General features: G+C 44.8%; 1 long non-coding RNA gene across 1 annotated transcript; it reads left to right on the top strand.

Annotated features, from left to right (window-relative positions):
- Window positions 1–696: 696 nt before the first annotated feature.
- Window positions 697–1,421, top strand: LOC147967819 (uncharacterized). Its single transcript, XR_015603199.1, has 3 exons — window positions 697–924; window positions 1,033–1,090; window positions 1,178–1,421. It is a non-coding gene; the product is annotated as an uncharacterized LOC147967819 (long non-coding RNA).
- Window positions 1,422–6,286: the final 4,865 nt, after the last annotated feature.

Raw genomic sequence — 6,286 nt, 5'->3', positions numbered from 1 at the left:
CCCTCTGTGGTGGATTCCCCTTCCGGTGGAGCTCTAGAACAGGCCCCAAGATGGGATCTCGTGAGTATAGAAGGTTGTGGCGGTGGAATTAGGTTTTTGGCTCCGTATCTGATCGTTTGGGGGTACGTAGGTATATATAGGAGGAAGGAGTACGTCGGTGGAGCTTCGAGGGGCCCACGAGGCAGGGGGCGCGCCCTAGGGGGGCGCCCTCCACCCTCGTGACCGCCTCGTGGCTTTCTTGACGGAGGGTCCAAGTCTCCTGGATCATATCTGATGAGAAAATCACGTTCCCAAAGGTTTCATTCCGTTTGGACTCCGTTTGATATTCCGTTTCTTCGAAACACTGAAACACTAGTAGAAAACAGGGCTTTGGTCCAGGCCAGGTCAGCCCATTAGTCCTGGTTCAGTCCAGAACCGGGACCAATGGGGGCATTGGTCCCGGTTCGTGAGCCCAGGGGGTCGGCCGGGGCACGTGGGCCATTGGTCCCGGTTCATCTGGACCTTTTGGTCCCGGTTGGTGGGATGAACCGGGACCAATGGGCCTCACTCCTGGCCCACCACCATTGGTCCCGGTTGGTGGCTTGAACCGGGACCAAAGGCTCCCCTTTAGTCCCGGATCATGTCACCAACCGGGACCAATGAGGTGCCTATATATACCCCTCGCTCGCGAGCAGAGCACCCCAGTGCTCTGTTTTTCTTTGGCCGAGGGGGAGAGGGCTTGGTGGTGCTCTAGCTCACCTCCTATGCACACAAGGTGTTCGATGGAATGCCCGAGCCACACTACTTAAGCTTTCTCCTCTCCAAGCTCGACCTCCAAGCTCCATTTTCCATAATATTTGTCTAGGTTTAGCGGTCCGTCACGCCCCGTCCCCGTCTTCACCGCCGTCGATCACCCGCGCCGAGCTCATCGCCGGCACCACCGTGGTGAGCCTCTTGTTCTTATCTTCTTTCTGAAAGGAAAAATATTCTTACTTGTATGTTTACATAGATACTTGTATTATTTTCTTACTTTTATTATTGCATCTTATATAGTGCGATGGTTTTGGTATCCGCCCCCGTCGGCCCTCGTCCTGTCTATGATTCGAATGTGGTATATATATTATCTTTATAACTATTGGTTCATTTATTGTTTATGAAAATTATGCCGACCAACGTGACATAGATTTTATTTATGTAGGATGTATGTGAATCGGAAATGCCAACCGACCCTATTGTCGAGAGGTTAAATTTAGTTGAAGAAGAAAACAATTTGTTGAAGGAAAAAATAAAAAAAAATTGAGGAGGAGAAGATGATATTGGAGTTGCATGTTGCGGATGTCGTCGATGATCACAAGTTCAAGATGGATGCAATGCGCTTGAAGATTAGAAAGATTAGAAAATATGCCATTCATACTGAGGCTTGGTATCATTATGCCGTTGGATCAATTGTTACCTTGGTTGCAATTATGATCGGATTTGTTTTCGCATTGAAATGTTTTACATAGTTTCAATGTATGGTTCAATTAATTAGATGCTCTGGAGAGCTATATGTTGTTAGATGAGAACTATGTGTGCACTTTGGTTTTAATGTGACGATGAACTTCTATTAATTTGGACACTTAATTATATATAATGCACGCAGATGAACCGGCAATGGATGTACGGTGACAAACACACCTGCGAGTACATTAAGGGCGTGCATGAGTTTCTCGATGTGGCTGAGGCAAACAAGCAGAATGGTTTTATGTGTTGTCCATGCACTGAATGTGGGAATACGAGGTCCTACTCTAACCGGAAAATCCTTCACTCCCACCTGCTTTACAAGGGTTTCATGCCACACTATAATGTTTGGACGAGGCATGGAGAAATAGGGGTTATGATGGAAGACGGCGAAGAAGAAGAGTACGATGACAACTATGTGCCCCCTGAATACGGTGATGCTGCAACGGGGGGAGCTGGTGAAGATCAAGAGGAACCAAACGATGTGCCCAATGATGCTGCAACGGGTGAAGCTGCTGAAGATCAAGAGGAACCAGACGATGTGCCCGATGATGATGATGACGATGAGAAGATACATGCATGCCCTAAGGATCTGAACGCATGCCCGGTATGCGGTGCATTGCGGTATAAGATCAGACGAGATGACCCTGGTGATGCTGACGGCGAGCCCCCCAGGAAGAGGGTTCCTGCAAAGGTGATGTGGTATGCTCCTATAATACCACGGTTGACACATCTGTTCAGAAATGAAGAGCATGCCAAGTTGATGCGATGGCATAGTGAGAGCCGAAAGAAAGATGGGAAGATGAGAGCACCCGCTGATGGGTCGCAGTGGAGAAAAATCGAGAGAAAGTACTGGGATGAGTTTGCAAAGGACCCAAGGAATGTATGGTTTGCTTTAAGCGCGCATGGCATTAATCCTTTCGGGGAGCAGAGCAGCAATCACAGCACCTGGCCCATGACTCTATGTATGTATAACCTTCCTCCTTGGATGTGCATGAAGCGGAAGCTCATTATGATGCCAGTTCTCATCCAAGGCCCTAAGCAACCCGACAATGACATTGATGTGTACCTAAGGCCATTAGTTGAAGAACTTTTACAGCTGTGGAATGGAAACGGTGTACGTACATGGGATGTGCACAGACAGGAGGAATTTAACCTTAAGGCATTGCTATTCGTGACCATCAACGATTGGTCCGCTCTCAGTAACCTTTTAGGACAGACAAACAAAGGATACCACGCATGCACGCACTGTTTAGATGACACTGAAAGTATATGCCTGGACAAATGCAAGAAGAATGTGTACCTGGGCCATCGTCAATTTCTTCCGACCAACCATCAATGTCGAAATAAAGGCAAGCATTTCAAAGGCGAGGAAGATCACTGGAAGAAGCCCGCCATGCGTACCGGTGATCACGTACATGCTACGGTCAATGAATTACACTACGTAATCTTTGGAAAGGGTCCCGGTGGACTAGCTGTTCCGAATGACGCTGAGGGACACGCACCCATGTGGAAGAAGAAATCTATATTTTGGGACCTACCCTACTGGAAAGACCTAGAGGTCCGCTCTTCAATCAACGTGTTGCACGTGACGAAGAACCTTTGCGTGAACCTGCTAGGCTTCTTGGGCGTGTATGGGAAGACAAAAGATACACCTGAGGCATGGGAGGACCTGCAACATTTGCACGAAAAAGACGGCATGCCTCTGAAGCAGTATAAAGGTCCTGCCAGCTACGCTCTTACGAAAGATGAGAAAGAAATCTTCTTTGAATGCCTGCTCAGTATGAAGGTCACGACTGGCTTCTCGTCGAATATAAAGGGAATAATAAATATGCCAGAGAAAAAGTTTCAGAACCTAAAGTCTCATGACTACCACGTGATTATGACGCAACTGCTTCTGGTTGCATTGAGGGGGCTTCTACCGGAAAACGTCCGATTAGCCATTGTGAAGCTATGTGCATTCCTCAATGCAATCTCTCAGAAGGTGATCGATCCAGAAATCATACCAAGGCTAAGGAGTGATGTGGTGCAATGTCTTGTCAGTTTCGAGCTGGTGTTCCCACCATCCTTCTTCAATATCATGACGCACGTCCTAGTTCATCTAGTCGACGAGATTGTCATCTTGGGGCCCGTATTTCTACACAATATGTTCCCCTTTGAGAGGTTCATGGGAGTCCTAAAGAAATATGTCCGTAACCGCGCTAGTCCAGAAGGAAGCATCTCCATGGGCCATCAAACAGAGGATGTTATTGGGTTTTGTGTTGACTTCATTCCTGGCCTTAAGAAGATAGGTCTCCCTAAATCGCGGTATGAGGGGAGACTGACTGGAAAAGGCACTCTTGGAAGAGACTCAATAATATGCAGGGACGGATATTCTTGGTCTCAAGCACACTACACAGTTCTATAGAACTCTACCTTGGTGACCCCGTATGTCGATGAACACAAGAATAGTCTGCACTCCAAATAGCCAGAGCAGTGCGACGACTGGATTACATGTGAACACATCAGGACTTTCAGCAGTTGGTTGGAAACACGTCTCAGAGGTGACAACACTGTTTGTGATGAGTTGTACTTGTTGTCCAAGGGACCATCTTTGACTGTATTGACTTACAAAGGATACGAGATAAATGGAAATACATTTTACACGATTGCCCAAGATCAAAAGAGCACCAACCAAAACAGCGGTGTCCGCTTTGATGCAACAACTGAGAGCGGAAAGGACACATATTATGGTTACATAGTGGACATATGGGAACTTGACTACGGACCTGATTTTAAGGTCCCTTTGTTTAAGTGCAAATGGGTCAATCTGTTAGGCGGTGGGGTACAGGTAGACCCATAGTACGGAATGACAACAGTGGATCTGAAAAATCTTGGGTACACTGACGAACCGTTCGTCCTAGCCAATGATGTGGCACAGGTTATCTATGTGAAGGACATGTCTACCAAACCGAGAAAAAGAAAAGATAAGGAAGCGAATACATCATACGATGAGCCAAAGCGCCACATAGTTCTTTCAGGGAAAAGGGACATCCTGGGAGTGGACGGCAAGACAGACATGTCTGAAGATTATGAAAAGTTTCATGAAATTCCTCCCTTCAATGTCAAGGCTGACCCAAGCATCTTGATAAACAATGAAGATTATCCATGGTTATGGCGCAATAAGCAAATGACACAAGCGAAGAAAAAGTGAAGACTTTCTCCCGCAACTATTATGATGATACCATGCCAACTTTGAAACACACGAACATGCTACCATTGTCCATTTTGTACATGCATATGCTATGTGGGTGAAATTATGATACCATGCCAACTTTCAACTTTTTCAGAGTTCATTTGAAATGCTTTCATGTCTTATGGTTCGGCCCTCGTAATACCATTATTCAAATTTTAACTATTCAATTTTGAAAACTAATGGCACTAACAGAAAGTTTATAATTTTTTCTAAAATTGATGGCACTAACAGAAAGTTTATAATTTTTCTGACCTAAAAACAAAAAGAATTAAAAAATGCAAAAAATAAAAGAAAATAAATAATGCAAAAAACAAAAAAAACTGGAAAAAGTAAAGTTAATCACAAACTTGTGATTCAAACAAATATCAAAGAATTCAAATTTTAACTATTCAAATTTGAAAACTAATGGCACTAACAGAAAGTTTATAATTTTTCTAAAACTAATGGCACTAACAGAAAGTTTATAATTTTGCTCCTCGCCGCTGGCCCATGACCATTAGTCCCGGTTTGTGCCACAAACCGGGACTAAAGGGTTGGTCCTCGTTGCGGGCAGAGTTTAGTCCCACCTCGCCAACCGAAGGGGGCTCACACCGGTTTATAAGCCCTTCCCTCTCTGCCTTGTTGAGCTCCTCTCAAAGTGAAAATAGATGCCCTAATAGAGAAAAGTTTAACCTAAATTCATAGTGAATTTCTCTGAAATTCATAGAAATTTAGTATGAATTTAGGTTGAATTTTCTCTATAAGCGCATCTATTCTCATTTTTTTAGTAAGTTAATCACAAACTTGTGATTCACACAAATTTCAAAGAATACAAATTTTAACTATTCAAATTTGTAAACTAAATGCACTAACAGAAAGTTTATAATTTTTCTAAAACTAATGGCACTAACAGAAAGTTTATAATTTTGCTAACCTAAAAGCAAACAGAATTAAGAATTAAAGCAAAAAATAAAAGAAAATAAATAATGCAAAAAACAAAACAAAAAACTAGAAAAAAATAGCAACAATAAGTATTTTTGTCAGGACCCCGATTCCATGTCACATCGATCTAGCCGGTAACACCTCATATCACTTTGCGGCCTCACGCACGGTATCCCACGGGTGTCGCCTTACCATGGCCCGGGACCGTTTGCGCCTTTGGGCTCACGTATATGATAGTGTCGCTAGCATCCATATGACAGAGAACCCGGGCCGACATGGCTAGTCGTGAACCCAAAGCGGCACAGACCTATGGAGACAGGCATACATGAATCACATCGAACATGTCGGTCATCAATGAGTGATTCCGGGCTGTAGCACTAGGCTAACAGGACTCCGGGGAACCCCGGGCTGTAGCAGGCTAGGCAGGACTCCGGAAGTCACTGTGTGACATTTCGCCGAAGGGACAGACATAGGGACGAAGTGAAACACATGCCGGCCAGTCAAGTGTCCTGAACAGTAGTGCTGGGCTAGCAGGACTCTGGTGAACCGGGCTGTAGCGGACTACTATAGCTCGAGGAGCACTAGACTACATTTCCCCATATGAAAGGCTGCCAAGGATAAACAACTAGATTGTCGGATCCCACTCATACC

This window comes from Triticum urartu, chromosome 5A, assembly GCF_056163025.1.
Source record: "Triticum urartu cultivar PI428250 chromosome 5A, HENAU_Tu73, whole genome shotgun sequence".
Lineage (NCBI taxonomy): Eukaryota > Viridiplantae > Streptophyta > Magnoliopsida > Poales > Poaceae > Triticum > Triticum urartu.
The sequence above is the reverse complement of the archived record's forward strand: the minus strand, read 5'-3'. Positions and strand labels throughout refer to the sequence as shown.